At 42.7% G+C, this 18,143-nt stretch overlaps 1 protein-coding gene and 1 long non-coding RNA gene across 3 annotated transcripts in view; one reads left to right on the forward strand and one right to left on the reverse strand.

Annotated features, from left to right (window-relative positions):
• Positions 1 to 18,143, forward strand: part of LSAMP (limbic system-associated membrane protein) — a 965,359-nt gene that overhangs the window by 470,218 nt on the left and 476,998 nt on the right. The window lies entirely within an intron of this gene.
• Positions 8,464 to 17,041, reverse strand: LOC121106589. Its single transcript, XR_005839145.1, has 2 exons — positions 16,904 to 17,041; positions 8,464 to 9,367 (listed from the first exon to the last, which is right to left on the reverse strand). It is a non-coding gene; the product is annotated as an uncharacterized LOC121106589 (long non-coding RNA).

Below are 18,143 nucleotides of genomic sequence, written 5' to 3' on the forward strand. Positions count from 1 at the left end.
CCTCTCTGTATGGGAACTGTTGAATCAAGGCCTGAACCTCTGATTGACCACCTGAGGCAAGCACTGAGTCAGCCATGGGAGCACAGGTGAAGGCAATTCAGCTGTGTGACCAGAAGGGGTGGAGCCAGGCTGCACCTCTCCTAGACCCCATTGAAGGGCTGACTGCCACCAAAGAAGGATCTTTTCCTGGAGATTGCTCCTTGTGGAGTTTTTGTGAGCCTACAACACTGGTGAGCACCTTTCATTTATATCTGATTATCTTTTCTAAAGCAGTAATCTTACTAGCCTAACTTCCCTGTATACTGTATAACATCTGTATACTTACTAACCGTATGCAATCTCATTGTCCTGTCTTTGGCACATAGAACCTCACCTCTAATTGAAAACGTGATAAAGGCTCCTGAGTCATTTTAGTTGCAAGTGAAGGTATTTTACATAGCTCACATACTTGGTCAAGGAAGTGTTGCTACATCCAATTCAGTGGAGACAAGCTGTAGTTTTCAAGCCTGACTAAGGTTTTGCTGTAGGATCACATCAGTTTGTTTCACTTCTAGGAAGAGCCGTCCCAGCTTAAAAGCTGCAAAAATCTTGATGTGCTCTCTCTTCTGTTAGCAGCACTGCAGAGGCATTTTCTTGTTTCGCAGAAAGCCTCCTGTTCTGCTATGCCACAAATGATGTATATAGCTCTGCAAAATGGCTGGAGGCAGCATTATAATTTTTCAGGTTGCTTCTGCAGTCAGCTCTGGAGTGCTTCGTGTGGAGGTCAGTGATAGATGTCTCTCGAGCAAGAATTAGGAAAACGGAGTAAAACCAGCAGGTCTTGTTCCTCTCGTGCTTTAAGAGCACGCTGCCTCTGACTTGGCTAATACAAAGATGGGGCTCTCTCACCGTCAGTGTGACTTAAAAATCAGATGCTTCTAGGATGCCAGCCAAAGAAGAGAGTCCTTTAAGCAGGCCAGTTCCTGCTTAGGCAGACTGTGAAATAAATGGTCATGTTTCTGAAAGAGCTCACCATGTTCTGGCTGTAACTGTCACAGTAGGAATTGCTGGGCCCTGGGCACTTCGGTATATCTGGCCTTTATTTGGATAATGGGAGCTGAGCAGTTTGGAAAAGTCTGTCCCTAATTATTGGTGCAGAGCCCTTGAAAATCTGGCCCCAAGCTCTTCTCAAATAAAAATCTGGCCTCATGGGCACAACGCTGTCAGAAGCGGTGCCTGGCATAAAGTGCTTCTTATCCTTTTCAGTGATTTTGTCCTCCTGTGAAGTTTCTAATTTATTTTAATTGCTTTAAAACTTTTTAAATGAGGCTATTTAATGGCTAGGATTTTGACTTATGGATCGAAGCTTCACTGCACTCCACATTAAATGGCGTGCATTTCGTTATGCCTAAATTCTATTGTTATGCTTGCCCTTTGTGCTGCCTTTTCATTTTCCAGTTTGGGGGTAGTTACGTTTCTAGGGCTCCCATCTGTCATAATTTAGTGTTTCTTCAGCACTTTTTCTCATCTTAGGAAGCCATTCAGCATGTCCAAATATTGCTTTATGCCTGCATGGACAATGCTCTCTATCTTTGGAGGCGTCTATTCTGTTTCACAAAGGGAAACATTGCGGTACATCTGAGTGTGGACCGAATGCAACGACATCTCTTTGAGCCACTGGGTTGTAAAGAGATGAACTCGCTGGCTGTCCTCTCTCAAAGCCTTTCATGAGCCTGACTGTTCCTGGGGGTTTCTTTGCATGGACCACAATTGAGCCTAGTTCTTCCTGTGATTGCTGTTTCACAGAGGGTAGCGCTACGCAGAGCTAAGAATGGAGTTTCGTTGCATTGAAATTCATGTCCCCAGTAGCCATTGGCTGGAGCTAAAAGGCTGAATCCACATCTTGTTAATTAAGTCCTTCTGTCTTTCTTGTGGGAACTGTTTTGAATGGCATTTCTCTTGGTCCTGCCTTCTACCTGGGGTGATAGTCTGCTCTGCTGTTTCTTGCAGCAGAAAGAAAGATCTCTTTGACAACATGCCTGTCTGAAAGTGGGGAAGGGGAACAGTGTCAAGAGAGCAAAGAGGTAAAAGTGCAATACAGGAAGCTAGAACTGGGCCAGGAGACTCACCGTCCATCCTAGATCTTGGAGAAAATGGTTGGAGCTCCCTAGCAGCTGAAGAAGTTGGGACTTTTGCCTCTGTGCTTCATTAGAATGATAACACATCCAGTGAAACAATAACTACACAAAGCCTGTGAAACATCCATTCCAGCAGCTGAGGCTGGTGTTGTCACAGAGTTTTTGCGTGTCCCTTCGGTAGACTGTGGAGCTGTTCCATGCCTCAATTGCTGTTTGTAGCACAGGAGCCACAAAGCCTGCCCATCTTTCAGAGCCATTCTGAATGATTTTTGCAGCATTCTTTTCTCTTGTGTTGTCTGTCTGCTGTTTTCCACCTTGCATTTGTAAAATTAGCAGGGGCAATCTGGTAGGAAAGCAGCTTTCACAAGGACCTTCAGCTTTGTGTAGAAGATATAGTAAGATTTGCTTAATTATGAAAGCAGAGGGTTTCTTTAATGCAGAGAAGTCTATTGAGACCTATACCCTGGGTTGTTCTAGCAGAAGTGCTGCAGATTGCCTGACCAGAGCTGCTACTTGTTTTCTGGCCTGGCTAGATGAGATTCCAGCGTAGGTTTATGCTGCTGCAGAAACCAACACAATAAATTTCTTGCTCCAGGGAAGTCATCTGCTACATTCTTCAGTTCCAATGAAACTGAAGTTTCAACTCAATTTCTAGGGAGGCATCCTTTGGGTTGTATCTGCTTGTTTGTCAGATAGGTCCTTCTGGTGTTTTTGGTTTTGGTGAGGGATTGATTTCCGCCCCCTCCCCCCCGCCCTCTTGCACAGCCATTGCACCAGAAGTGGCAGAAGAGCAAATACCTCAGTAGGGACTGAGGTACCAGTAATGCTTTGAAGCCATTAAGAGGTGCACTGTAACACCTGGAGATGACTGAAATTTGGAAGAAGAGTGTGTGTGGCATTGAGGCAGAAGTGTTGTGTGCTTTCTGGAAAGATGGCTGTTAAGGAAGAGGGGTGGTCTTTGTATTTTCTTGTTCAGTAACAGTATCCACTCACTTATATCCACAATGGCAAGAAACCACAAGCAGAAAACAATCTGGAGATGTTCCTCTGCTAGCAAGTTTTCCTGTGTAAACAAGGTTTGCCTGCTAGGAGAAATTCAGACACGTAGATTGTTAGCAGCCCATCAGATACATTCATCTCATCCTGGTGCTTTTATTTATGTATGTATTTTAAAGGCATCCCATTCTCCCCTCGCCATTTAAAATACAAAATAATAATTAAGACTGTCTGCAGAGGCTACAGATGGATTAGGGATGTCTCCCAAGAGGTCGGCTGACATTTCTGTTCTCTGAGTGTCTCTGTTCCACTCCCTCTTCAAGCAGCAAACCTCGATTCCAGCGGCCATCTGATTAAACAACAAAGCATCAGCAAGTACTAAAAGTCACTTCTCTTGGGCCAGGCTGCGCTGACAGCAAGGGCAGAATCAGAAAATGATGAAAGGGGAGGAAGTCTTTTGGTGCAAAACATGTCTCTTGCTACTGCATGGAGAGCTGGAAGATGAAATGTTTTCCTTCGTATGATCCTGGCTGGGCTGCTGCTTGCTGTGTCCTAATAGCCTGGATCCTGGCTGCAAGTAGACAGAGGTTTGATTTGTATCCTATGCACCACTGTGTGCATGTGTGTGAGGTTGTGCAAATAAGGGCTGTTAACTCCATGATTAGGCTCAGTTATCCAAACATTTCTCCACGTGAAACGCTGTTTTACAGAATTTCCTCTGCAAGACGTTACCACACCTCCCTGGACCATCCTTGCCCCATCTCTCTCTGACAGTCCTCTGTGACTGCAAGCTACAGAGTGCTCAGCGCTCTGCCTCAGCTTGCAGTACAACCAAGCCAGTGCTCCCTTGCTGCTCTCCCAGGGCTCCCAGCACATAGCTCTGCCTCAGTGTGACACTGCCAGACACCAGGCATCACCAGCACAGGCACTGCTTTTCCACTCTGGAGCATTGCATGCTAAGGTGGTAATGTTGCTTTCACAATTGAATTAGTATTGCTCCTAAGCAATGAGCCGGGGGGGAGCAGTGTGGGACAGGGAGCAGAAATACCTGCTTGAGTTGGTGCTTGATGTGCCTGCCCTGTTTGACACGCGGCTCTGGTAATGTGACCAATTTTAGGGCTTTTATCAGGAGTGTTGTTATAGTTGGTATATTTCTTAAAGCCACAGCCCTTGGTGACATGCTATTACACAAAAATCCAACCCGCTGTTATTTTCTTCTCAAAGGAAGTTTCTAGTCCTTCTGGGTGAAAAGGTGGACAGAAGAGATTTATGTGAAAAGGAAGGAGAGAGGAAAGAAAAACTGCAATGTTCTCTTTAAAAAAAGAAGTTATTTTTAAGGCAAGCATCCTGCATTTGGAGGAATGTGATATATATAAATATTTAGAGCCCCCTATATTAAGGTAGCTTTAGCATTTCATCATAGCCCACAGTAGTCATTTATTTTGTGCTACATCTTGCATCAATTGCCACCAAAATGTGGATGTTACTGCATTTAGTCCTTGCTGATGCTAGATGGCTCTGGTTCAGATATTAGGCTGTCTTGACTTTCAGTTTTGTAACCCTCAGAACAGGAGACACTTCTTAAGCCACAAGTGAGAGCCCACTCTTTGCTCATGGGAGGTAGTTACAGCCTTCACCGAGGGGCCTTTGGTCAGCAGGCTGAGCAAGCACAGTTGCTCTGCTCCTTCTGCTCTCACATTTGACTTTTAATTTTTGCATCTGAATTATGAAATGCCACCTCCACTAGCCGCTGCCAGGAGCAAGGAGCATTAATATTGATGTTGGAAGGCCCTGCTGCAGAGCAGTACGGTGATTTAAGGGTGAGAATTATCAGGGATAGCATCAGAGTAAATAAATTCAAGGTCCAATTTATTTTTTCTTTCATCTAGCTCTGTGTTTTTCTTCTTTTTTTTTGTCAAGGCAGATTTAATAATATAAAATAATTTAAAAGATGGAAGAAAAAGTGTATCGACAGATTCTGTAAGCTGCTGACTCGATTGGTTTGTAATGCTTGTGCCTTGTTCTTCCTGTTGCTTGTCAGGAGGGAGGCAGCCCCATGGAGCCCAGTGGCCAGGATCTGCCTGTTACTTTTCTTTGTCAGAAAACGGAGTGAACTGGGCTGATTTTGGGCCTTGTGGAGGAGGCTGTCACAATGCCTGCTATTACCTCTTATGGTAAACAAGTTGAGGCCAGGCTTCTAAGCTTCCAGCTGTGACAGAGATGGTGACATGTCCCTTGTGCTTTGCCTGTGCTGCTGTACAAGGCCCAGGCTGGGCGGTGAGGTGCAGGGCAGGATGGGCAGTGCAGTGCCCACACCACAGCCGCACTGCTCTGCTGGCAGGCAGAGCTGTCAGGCCAGCAGCTTTTACTTGTCCCTCCCCAGGGACCTCACTGAGTCATCCTCTCTCCAGGCCAAGCTGAAGAGTGAAGTGACTGCAGGACCCGCAGTGCTTTGTTTTTGCAGTGAAGTGTGCAGACAGGGCAGGATCGTGACACGCTGTTCTGTAGAGTTAATGGCTCGTCTTGTTGCTGGTGACTGATGCCAACACTGGGACATTTCCCTACAGAGAAGCTCTGGAGTAGTCAGGGCTCAGCACCACAGTGCAGACCAGTGTTGTGCTCACGGGCCTGCAGGAAATAAATACGACTCAGGTAGGAGGAACTGTTCGTAGAATCATAGAATAACCCATGTTGGAAGGGACCCACAAGGACCACCAAAGCTAACTCCTGGCTCCACACAGCACCACACAATGCAATTGCCATTCAGATTTTCTTCCCTTAGAAACCAGAGTGCAACTGTGATTCCTTAAGACCCTCCTCTTTTCCAGAGGCCATCACACAGCCATTCCCTGACCTGCCCACATGGTAGCAATAACTACACATGGATTGGAAATGACAGTTCATGGGGGATGCAGATATGTGAACATTTTTCCATGATGCTGTCCAGCTTGACATCAAGGCTTTTGCAGCTTTTGGGGAGTTTTACCTTTTTTGCTTCTTAAGAAAGCTGTGCTTGCTACTGTGCCTGCCTCTAGCATCTCCCTTCCCTCTGAAGCTTTAGTTCTTTTGCCTTCCACAGCTAGGGCATCTCTGCCTCAGATGTTGCTTTTGATGGGATTTTTTTTTTCCTTACCCATCTTAGTTTCTTCTGACCCCTATTCTGTTTTTATAATGAGGCCATGTTAATTCATGCTGAGTGCTTATGAGTTTTCCTTAAGCACAGGGAGAGGTCACTGAGAAATGGCCGGGGGTGTTTCTTTCTTCCCATGGCTGCCGTTCAGAAGGTCTGATCAATTTATTTCCCTATCACCATCAAACCATTTCCTGGCACAGTTAACAGCGGGGCCTTGTGCAGGCATTGGGAAGGGAGGGGAAGAAGGGAGCAAATAAACCGACAGAGGAGATACGGATAGGAAAATAGGGTCTATGAGAAGATAGGTCTGCACTGGCGAAGGTCTTCCTATGCAAATACCAGCTGCTTTGTTGTTGGGTGGCAGAGGCCAATGATTTTGCATAGCGTAACTGGTAAGGGAAAAGCAAATTAAACAGTTATTAGAGAGAGGCAAGTGGTTGGTACCTTGCAGCGGGGTATAGGCCCATCTGTCAATCTTCTTCATTAATTGAAGACAGGCCTCAAGGGGAGCACTTTTTTGGGATGTTTACTTAGCTACATAGAAGGTCCTGTCCCTTAGTGAGAGCCTTATCATCCTTATTAGTGGTAATACAATAATAATAGCAATAATGTTGACAAATATTACTTCTCCTTGAATGAATCCTCTCGGAGTTGTTTTTATTATTATTATTATTGTTATTAAAAAAAAATCAGCCTCCTCATGCTGGGCTCTAATTACCATTTTTATGAGAACTGCATATCCTCCTATTTGTGGAAAAAGATTTGTTTGTCAAGGATTTCTCTTCCTGTGCTGCATGTTTTAAGTTTTTCTCTTCAACCTTGGCAGTAGGTGTTGGGATTTCAGGCTGAATGAGAGACCTGAGTTGCTGGGCTGGATGGAAAGATGAAAGATGAAATTCCTGGTTAGGTTGAATTGGTACGCATCCAGCAGAGGTTCTGATGCTGCACTGCTTCCTGCCATTTGAAACTTTCACACAAATGGAGGGAAAAGAGAGTGAAACAGTTAATCCCTGTGAAGCATTTATCCAGACTCAGCAACAAACATCTCACTCTGATTTGGGGAACTGTTTCGTAAATGAAAAATGAAGCAAGCTCTTTTAGTCACCCTCTACCCTGAACTTTCTGTGCCTTGGCTTATTCAAGCAGAGCAGTTCAAATCAGAACAAAAACAAAGAAATCTCTCATGGAAGTGGGTAACCAGAATTCTAACTTCTTTCAGATGAGATCTGACCAGCGTTTTCTATAATGACATCTCCATTTCTTTGTCAGTACAGTCACCCCATGAGGCATTAGTACTCCCAGGTCTGTCTCCTCCATTGTTCTTTCCTACTAACAAGCTCCCCACTTGCATGACAAACTTCTGCTGTAGTTCTTGACCTTGCCCTTCATTCTTCCCTCATTTTTGTTTGTCCAGTCCTCAAGGTCAGGTGGTTCATTGTTTATAGGTCTCAGTCTCCCTCTGCGCTGACAGTGTTTTCCAACTATGTGTCATCTGTTGACTTCAATAGCACGCTCTTACTTTTATGCTAAGATCAATCATGGAAATATTAAATAAAGTTGGTCTCAGTCCTTGAGGAGCTCCATTAATAAATTCCCCTTTCAGCCTGACCAGTTGTCATCTCTTTCATCAATTTCTTATTTGCCTTACAGTTCTTTACTAATGCCATCATCTGCATCATAACTAATAATTCTCTTAAAGACACCGGATCCGACGTTTTACTTAAACTCTGATAGATTAGTCTACTACATTTCTTTTGTTTGAAAAATCAGTGATCAGAAAAGGCAGTTGGTTTGTTTAGAGCTTTCGCAGAAACTATACAGCATTTTATCGTATTTCCCACTTACCTTGATGTTTTTAATTACCTCAGCTTGTATTACAAAGCCTTGCATACTGTTGGGATCGTGTAAATAAATCTGTAGTTGCCCAAATCATTTTCTCTTTTTTTTTCCTGCTTTTGTGTTTTAAATTGAGTACTTTGCAGTAACATAAGACCCTTCTATTTTGATCGCTGTACTGAGATCCTTGCAGCTTACCCTGCAGTATTCCTTATCAGTTCTTTAAATGTTCTGGGGTGAAAGTTCTCTTGTTCCACCTACTTGAGTGCGCTATGAACTCAGAGTTTTGCTCCACTCCAGGAATTATTATTTCCATTTTCTCATTCCCATTAGCTATACTGCCCTTGTCCTGTACTCAGTATCACCATCCGTATTAAAACATTTAGCCAAGTCTTCATTTATTTTTTTTTTGGCATACACGCAGATCTTCCTTTACGCCATGCTGACTGCATAGCACTCCTGCTTAGTTTTTCTTTGCTGTCCTTTTATTAATGCAACCAAGGAGTCCTTCTTCTACTACTGTTAATATAATTTGTGAGGTCTTAGCATATCCTGTCTTTTGGCAATTGTCACTTTATTTGTATGCTTCTGGACCACGGGGAGAGTTCATTTGTTGATTCTTCTTTTCCTCACAGGTTTTACCCCTGCACCAACGTCCTTTTTACAGGGATTTCTTGTTCCTAGAGCTGTGCTCTGTCGTTCATGAGAGAGAACATACAAAGTTTGCACAGGGCATCAATACCTGAGTATATTGAAATAAAATTGCAAATTCCTATCAACTTCATTACTTCCATTTCACGTGTTTTAAAAAGAGGCTATAAATTTCCATATTTTAATAAGCAAGCTTAAACCATTCGTTCAAACTCAGCCTCTACATCTGAAATGTGGAGAAACTTCCAGCAAAATTCCCAACACGGAAGGTTGGGTTTGTGTTCATTTTGAGCATTTGTTTGTGGACTCAATGAGATAGAAATAAATTCTGCCTCTGCTGCTCCAGTAATAGGTGGGTGGAGTTGTCTCATTGTGAATGATACTTCCTGGGACAGATTATAGCTATTGAGGTAGCGAAGGATCAGGAGACCTCGGGATGTGAACAGGTGAGATCAATCCAGTCTTCAGTAATATTGGTACTGTGGTGTGCTTGCTCTCCTTCCATACGAAATGAGAGCAAGCAAGGTGCCTCCCAGATTACTGCTCAGTGAAGATTAGACAAGATGGAGTTTGCTTGGATTTGAGCTTATCTGTATTCATTGGAGTCCTCAACGCCCACCTCAATTCCAGCAACCTAAAAAATAATGGTTACGTTAAAGCTTTCCAGCAAATGCCCACAACACAGATCATTATCATCTGAGTGACAGAAGGGAAAGATGAGGGGGAGGAGAGGCAAAGGGAAGAAGTATCCTGCTGCTGCTGCCTGGATTCACATTGTGCAACACCCCAATAGTCACAAAGGGGAGTGTTTTTTCCAATAGAAATTGCATGCGTCTGCCCTAATAGTGAAAGCAGAGCACATGCAGCTGCACACAAACATTCAGGTGTTCACAAACGCTGAATTTAATAGAACAGCACGCAACTACCACAGAACCTGCAGTCCCTGTTGTGTCTGTGGTAACAGTCATCCAGGCACCCTCATGCAATTAAAATAGTCTTACTTTGTTATAATAATAATTAATATTGTATTTTCACATCTATTTCCTATGGGCTAACCATTTAAAAAGAGAATAAATAAATAAACAAAAAAGACCCCAAATCCTCAAGAACAGAAAGATTTAGCATCAATACAGGGTACATTATGTGCTCAAGAGCTGAACCTTACATTTCATTTCCCTGGATAGTTTTCCTTTCTTTAATTCTTCATGGCCTGCTCTTTGCTCTTCTGTAACCTGTAGTAACTTGAGGCTGTGTATTACTTGAGGGTACAGGGTCAGCTAGAGAGCTGTGCCTTTTGAATTACTGAGGGTTATCTATCTGAGTTGTAAGCTGCAGTGTGAAAAAATACATGGACAATTGTGCATTGATCGATACGAACCCACCTGGGCACACACAGTTTCTTCTGTCCTTCACCCTGAACCCAAAGTCTTATGCTATACTAAGTTTAACGGTAGCTATTCCCCTCTCTTGTCCTTAGTTAATGAAAGGTGAGTATAGGATATCCGTGACAAAGAGCTGTATTCTGGTGCTTGTCTGCTGAAAGGGTCGGTACCTACGTGTCTGGGTTGCACTACGTATGGGTATCTGTACTGGGTTATGCTCTTGTGTGTGTGAGATATGCACTGAAGGTTGCACATGTACCATATGGCCTGTGCCTTTCAGGAGAGCCAGGCTGCATACACTGGGGTCACTTAGATGGCATTAGCTGCCTGTATTTAGGAAACTGATTCACACCCTGTTTGATTCACGGGAAGACAATGTAATGGTTTAGTATTAGATCTCAACAAAGCCTGAGTACTCTGCAATGAAAAATGTTTAATAGGGTTAATAGCTGATATCTGTGCTTGCACAGAGACAGACGTATAACTGCAATAAAAGCCAACCAAACAGACAGCACATGAAGGCTAATTATCTAAATGCATTTTCCCCTTCTCTGTTTTTATTCACTAAGCTTTCAAATTGCAGAGAGAAAAACTGTACATAGAGCTGTTATTTTGACCAGGTTTTGTATCTTCCAGATTTGAGCATGTTGGGCTTTATAGCAGTGCTATTTCATTGTCTCAAGCTTCAGTGCCAATTTATTTGCTTTGCTACACATTTTGAGGGGGTTTTCTTCTTAACCTCAGAGTTAGTGTGTGTGCTGTTGTAGGTAACAGTGCTGGGGGACCTTTCCGGCTGCCCCTGGATGTAGCAGTGACAGAGAAGTTAATCGCTACTTGGCATTAACATGTTTTTAAGAGATTTGAGGAGACATCTGCACATATGCCTGGAATTGTTTGAATGTCTTTTGGCGGTTTGGGGAATGAGAAGTCACAAACTAGATCTAAGGTGCAGACTGCTTGGTACAACTCATATCGCTTCAGGGGTGCTTGCTTTGCTTTTGTATGGCACCAGCAGATCACTGACTTTTTAAATGGAAAGAACGAGCTGTAGGAAAAGTCGAGGTATCCCACCAAAAATGGGAAGTGCTGTATAGTATCTCTGAAAAATGTTCTTTGTTGAGAAAAGGATTTATAAACAACAGGCCCATGACATCCACTCCTAGAGCATCCGTGAGGACTGGCATTCCTCCCACTATGTAACTTCTGAGGGATGGACAGAGGAAAGAATTCAGGTCTTTGGAGCATCATTTACACAGGTGGTTTTTGTTTTGTTTTGTTCTTAGGTTTTGTTTTTTTTTTTTTTCTGAGCAGTTTTCTCCTGGTTGCTGTCACCTCTGCCCACCACCAGCAGTGTGTGTATGGTGGAGTGAACAAGTGCTCTTCCGTTATCTGTTCCCCAAGAGAGTTTCTGCAGTCCATAACTCCAGCTGGAACAGCATGGTTCTTCAGTTCTATTTGCTCTAGGAAGTCCTTGATTCAGCCTCAGTCTATTGGCCATTTCGTAGTAATTTTTAAGACAGATGACTCTAGCCTGTCCTATGACTGAACTTGAACGTAATTTCATAGCCTTTGAAGGTGGAAAGAAGGAACGTTTAAAATTGATCTTACAAGATGTAGTTCAGGGAACTTCCCATGAGAAAGGGAGGGAGGGAAAAGGATAAGAACATGCAGTAAGATCATGACAAAAGGAAGTGGGGTTTCTGTTTTTCTGAATAAGACTCCTGTAGCTGTATTTAGTTGGCCTTTATTCCTTTCTGCTTTCCCTCATAATGGCAGTATGAAGGAAGTGACACTTATCAACAAGTACATGGTGTTAGTTATGTTTGGCAAACTTCAGTGTAGGATAACAAAAGGCAAGAGGGGATAGCAGATTTTCTTCAGAGAGGACGATGTGTGTGTTTGTATGTATATCTTAGGATGTCTCCTCTCAATGCATATTGTTCTCTTCAACATCAAGAATATAATTTTCAGTGGAAGATTACTGAAGGCAGGGGAAGCAGCACAATCATGATGCTGACGTCAGCAGCAGGACTGCCATTGTTCCTTTGCCTGCCCTTGCTAAGCACCTGTTCAGGCGTCGATGGAAATTAGAGTCTCTGGTTTGACTGCATCTCTTTACGTGACATCTCTTCTTGTTACTGTTATCATATACAAACATCTAAGATCCCAGCAGTGTGAGGTTATTTTGTACTGTTGAATGTACACAATGCCCCCACAGTTTGATTGGAACAGCTATTCCTGTTCATAATTAGGATGCTCCAGTCAAGGAGTTAAAAGACTGATGATGTGCCTGTGTCTAAATAAGCAATATTGCAGACCTGTTGGAGAAGATCTGTAGAATGAAACATCAGGACTGTGGACCTGACTGCAAAAATTTCAAGGCTGGGGAATGTGTTTTGAATTAGATCTGCCTCTAAATGAAATATCTACTACCAGATATCCGCATCTCATTTTCAGCAGAAGGGAATCCAGTCTGTGCACTCCTAGACTACTCTGCAGTCCAGACTCAGGGAACGGGGATGACCTAGAGATGCACTTCAAAATCTCATTTATGCTGTGAGCTGAAATACTGCTTCCTTGAAATCCTGGGAGATCTTTCCGTTCAAGAAGAATGTGGGGAAAGCTGGCTCCTGGAAGGGGGAAATTCTTCAGCAGTATTGTCACTGCTGTATTGGCATTCATCACTATCAGTAAACGTGTTTCTTCTTGGCATTATAAATTTAAGTAGAGATTCCTAGTGATGGTGACCAGGTTTCTTGGGTTTCAGAGGAGACATAGTACTTGAAAATAACGGTCCCATTGGATTTCAGTCATCATTCTAATGATGAGTTCACGAAGATCTATTTGGAAATAAACTTGGTGTAGATAGTGTTGTAAAACTACCCAAATTGGATTCATCTGCAGTGATCAAACTTGGAACCTCAAACCTAAATGCCTCTGAACTTTAGAGCTTTATTTTACAGTCTGAATAAATACCTGCCAAGTTTTGGAAGACTGTATTCTCTCTGAGCTTTTGAGTTGCAAGCATAGGTCAGTGCATGCTTCCATAAAGTATTCACTGGCAGTTCTCCTGGGTTAGTATTGTATTATAACAAGCCTGTCAGCGTTTGAGGCATTTGGATAATGCCCTCCATAACATGCTTTAGCTTTTGGTTGGACCTGAAGTGGTCAGACGTTTGGACATGATGGTCTATGTAGGTCCCTTCCAACTGAACTACTCTATTTTTTATCTTCTCACAGCTTGGATGAGGCACTACCATAAGCAGGCTCATCACTGCAGAAAGTAATGCCAAGATCGCCTAATAGGCTGTGCTGTGTTTCTTCCTGAGATGGTGATACAGTATACCACCATGGTGTGGTGAAAGGGAGTTGTAGTGCTACTTTGTGAGACAGCGCTGTGTAAAATCACAAAGTAATGTGATGTAGATTACATGCTTTTCATGTAAAAGTGAGATCTGGTCATGGATGTGCCTGTTCACAAGAATTAAAGATGTGTGTATTGTTCCTACTTCATCACTGGGCTGCACCCTCAGTACTCCCGAATTAAATCTACCTGAAAGAGGCACCAGAGCCACACAGTAAATTTTGCTCCATCTCCTTTTATGACCAAGGTTAATAAAAATACAAAAAGGATCCCATCTCTTAATTCCTTTTTGTGGCTTTCACCACAGCTGTCCTGTTAGCTTCGGTTAGAGGGATTTGGGGGAGTGTTTAGTGCAGGTAAGTGTAGCAAAGAGATGGAATAAAATTCAGTTTAAGGCATGCATAGATTGCAAGACTTGTCTCCTACCCTGTATTTTCTACCACTCTAATTGCAAAAGCCTGTAGAAAGTCATGTTACTGTAATGAAGGATAAATATCTTACAACTGGAAGCACAGATTTTTAGCTGCAGAATTCCAGCAGCAAAATTTCAGCTTAGACATCTACTCTTCTTGAACTCTTCTAAAAATTTTTAGTAGATACAGAGGTCATCTGCACAATTTCCTGTGATAAGCTTGTCCCATGATGTGGCCCTTAAAAAAACACTGACATCCCGCTCCAAAGATGACTGCATTTTAGCAGCAGGTGTAAGGAAATGCCAGCATTCTACAGTGTGTATTTAAATCTTCTGAATCCTTCGCGATAAAGTGCAATATAAATGTCTGATGATAATAGGGTTTGGAAACATTGTCCTTGCTCTATACCTTGTAGCTGGTTGAATGATTTACTGACTAATTATCTGATAGCAGGTAGCAGTAACTTACCCCCAAAGCACGTATTAGTGATGTTGATAAAAAAAGACAGCCTTAGCCAACATGGTTCAACATGATACCTACAAGGTGGGGATCCTTTTGAAATAATAGTATCAGCCAACATAACTCTGAGGGCAGGAAGAATCCATACTTTATGTAGTTTGGGAACAAAACTGTGAGAGTCTAAAGGAGAGATCTTCCCAGTGTTACATTTATACCTATCTGGCATTAGATGTGGTATTACCTAGTATTATTTGAGAGCTGCATTTGATGAGAAAAAAAGGCATCAGAGTCACAAACTACAAACAGATTTTTCATCAAATCAGATTGGGGGGGGCAAGGGCGACCTTGAAATGCCTATCTGGGGCTCTCTGATTCCTTTCTGCCAACGTTTGTGAAGCTGTGCCAGGCACTTTCATTAGTGATGCCAGTACACAGGCCAGGGATGTTGAAGGAAGATGTGGGGCCGCTGCTGAAAGGGCGGGAACCTGTTGCCAAGTGAGTTGGAAAAGGAACTTAATACTTTCTTCACCTCTGTCTTTGCTGGTAAGATTTGCTTTAGGGAATCCCATCCCTCTGAGACCAGTGGAAGATACTAGCACAGTGAAGGCAGGTTTGGTAGAGGAGGTCTGGGGACATTTAAACTAACTGGAGATGAATGAGTCTGTGAGACCTGACAAAATGTATCCTTGAGTGCTGAGGGAGCTGGCTGATGTCCTTGTGAAGCCACTCTTTATTACTTTTGAAAGGTGTTGGTAATTGGGGGAGGTTCCTGAAGATTGGGGAAAAAAGAAGCGTCATACTCATCTTCAAGAAGGGCAAAGGATACTCATAGCACAATGGGCTGGTGAACTACACCTCGCCCTCTGGGAAGGTAAAGAAAGTATCCTGGAAACCCTTTCTAGATGCCGCTTTGGAGTTGTCAATGCAGATTTGCAAAGGAAAGACTAGTTCAGTGAGTGAGTGCATACTGGGGATCTTGATAGTTGATATTGTTTGGTTTTATTTTAGAAAGGCTTTTGATGCTGTCTCTTCATTCACAAACTGGAGAAGTACAGACTACTACTAATACACCCTTCTGTTAGCGTACAGAAGGGTGAATTAAAAACTGGAACCAGTCTTCTCTGTGACAGCCAGTGAAGGTATAAGAGATGACGGCTACAAACTGCAATACAGGAAATTCCATTTAATTACAAGAAAGAGGAGACTTTTTAACTGCAAAAGTGCACAAACACTGTAACACGCTGCCCAGAGAGTTGTTGGAGACATTAAAAATTACACATGGTTCTGAGCAACCTGCTCAAGTTAACCTTGCTCTAGTTAACCTAGCAGAGGAACTTTCCAATCTCAATGACTGTCCTGGGAATCTGAATGCTTATGTTTGATGGACAATATCTGTGTTATGTTCAGAGCTGTAAACAGAGAATGAAGATGGTTGGTCAGCATCCTGTATGTGAAGGAAAACTGATGCACACTCCCACTTTTCTTGTAGAAGTTATCTTGAACTCATTTCCCAAACTCATTTGGGAAAGCTACTCACTTTCCCAAACTTCTTTGGCATGAAAGAACTGCCAGTCGCATAACAACAAAAAAAAAAAAAAAAAAAAAAAAAAACCTCTTACATTTTGGTAAGGTTTCCTATTTATCTTGCCAAACATTGATGTAAGCACAGAATTTCATTCTTTAAAGATGTTTCAGCTCCCATTTGAAAAGCAGGAAGGCGGAATTATGTGTTGGCAGAATAAACAGTGAAGAGAGCATGCAAAGATGCTCACTTTCCCATTGAATCTTAGATGGATGACTGTATATTGACCCATTTGCATGATGCAAAAGCAGTCCTAAGAAGGAATGCAAAAAGAGTAATTACTGTAGTTCATGCCATACAGATCTTTCTGAGGTATTCTGGTGATTCATTTGCATACTGAGACAATCCTGATCTTTAATTGGTAACTTGCTCTTGTATGTTCTGGAATTAAATCTGCTGGCTAGGGTAACAATGTGAAGGTAAACAGCAGAACCAGTACTGCTATAGGAAAAGCTAAACGCTTATGGGGAGGTGAGGGCAATTTGGCAGCAGGTTCCTTATCATGCAAATGCTAAATGTACCAGGAAAGAAAAAGTCCACCTTGGTCAATGCTGAAGACAATTTTTTGGCTTTGGCAGTCAGGAGAGGAGCAAACATGTAGTTGTTTCATTTATAAACAGAGGCTGTTTGTTGTTAAGCCACTGCAGAACAATAAACTTCCTGTCTAAATAATTGTCTATTCCCACCACAGCCCTTGTATGCTGAAGAGATACAGGAACTCAAGGTTCTGATAGAAAATATTGATCTTTTGGTTGAGGTCAGCTAGTGGTGATGAGAAAGGAAGGGAGAAGGATGGGAAAGTGTGAGCTCTCTACGTGGTGTTGTTGTTGTTGTTTTTTTTTTCCAAGAACATCCACTTGAAGAAACCACAGGAAATGTCCTTGTTTCATTAGTTCATTGTAAAGCTCTCCCCTTTGCAATTGAGACATTCAGCCTCTTGGGAAAGACAGCTAAACAGAAATCCATTTACCTTTCACGTGTTTTTCATAATTTCCCCTGCTACTTTGGTTAATTAATTATCACCGCTATTTGTGTTTAAACAAGGGGTCTGCCTCCCTCCCTCCTTCAAAGCCCATCTGCTCCTCCATGACCTTGCTGTGAAGTCATCTCACGCTGACTTTGTGAAAGCACAAACACTCGCATGGCAACAGACAGCTGTGTGACAAAACCAGAGCTATGACCTCACAGCAGGAGGGGCCAGGCGGCTTCTGGGGAGAGATTTCTCCCACAAACACCAAAGCGTTTGATGATCGCACGGAGGAAGGCCAGACATTACATTCTGAACAAATGATCTTGCTGTCTGAGTGTTTCTGCTTCAGAAGTTGTCCATCGCTTTAAATCCTCTTCTTCAAAGAGCCTTTTTTGACTTGCATGTTTCTCATGCAAGGGGAATGGCTTCTCCCTCAGATCTCATCTCAGAAGACATCATCAGGAGGAAAGAGGGGATGGATGTAATCACAGAGATGGGCCTGGGTTTCTAAAAAAGCCTTGTAGGTATATGGATCCCAATTTTCATTTGTTCAGCTTGGACAAACAAACCTAACTCTTGAGGGGTGGTCTGAGCTTTATTCTGATTGCACGTGGTTTTCTATCTTTGTCTGCCCCCACCCAAAAAGTCTATCTTATGAATGAGATCAGATGTTCCTGTATAGAGCAATCTAGCAGTGAAAGCTTTCCTCTATAAACATATTTGCATGACTGGATGGGAAGTGGAAATTGAGTCTCATGATCACAAAGCATTTTTAATGTAGATACAGCAAGACACATCAAAGCTGAATAACATATAAGTGGTACTTCACAAGCAATCTGCAGAAACTGCCTCAGTATGCGTTGATTGTGAGGGTACAGAAGATGTGGCTTGATCAGTCTGTTGCTATCTTCATCCTTGGCTGATTGCTTGGTTGTTCCATGAAATGGCAGTCTTCAAATCTGCACACCTCCTTCGTTAACTAAAAGTAGCCAGTGTTTCAATATAGTTCATTACTGTTTATTGCCTAAGAACAATTTATAGCGCAGTTTGCTACTGTGATGGGCTAATCGGGTTGAACTAACTCTCCCCTTTGGATCTAATACATGGTGATGCCATGCTTGCTTAGAGCATGCATGATGGGGCCCCATTGATTTGACCCACAGCAAACCGTTTACTCTTCTGGAGGCCATTTTCTTTCATGATAGCACCTACATAACACCTTGCCTTCACCACAGCCTTA

This window comes from Gallus gallus, chromosome 1, assembly GCF_016699485.2.
Source record: "Gallus gallus isolate bGalGal1 chromosome 1, bGalGal1.mat.broiler.GRCg7b, whole genome shotgun sequence".
Lineage (NCBI taxonomy): Eukaryota > Metazoa > Chordata > Aves > Galliformes > Phasianidae > Gallus > Gallus gallus.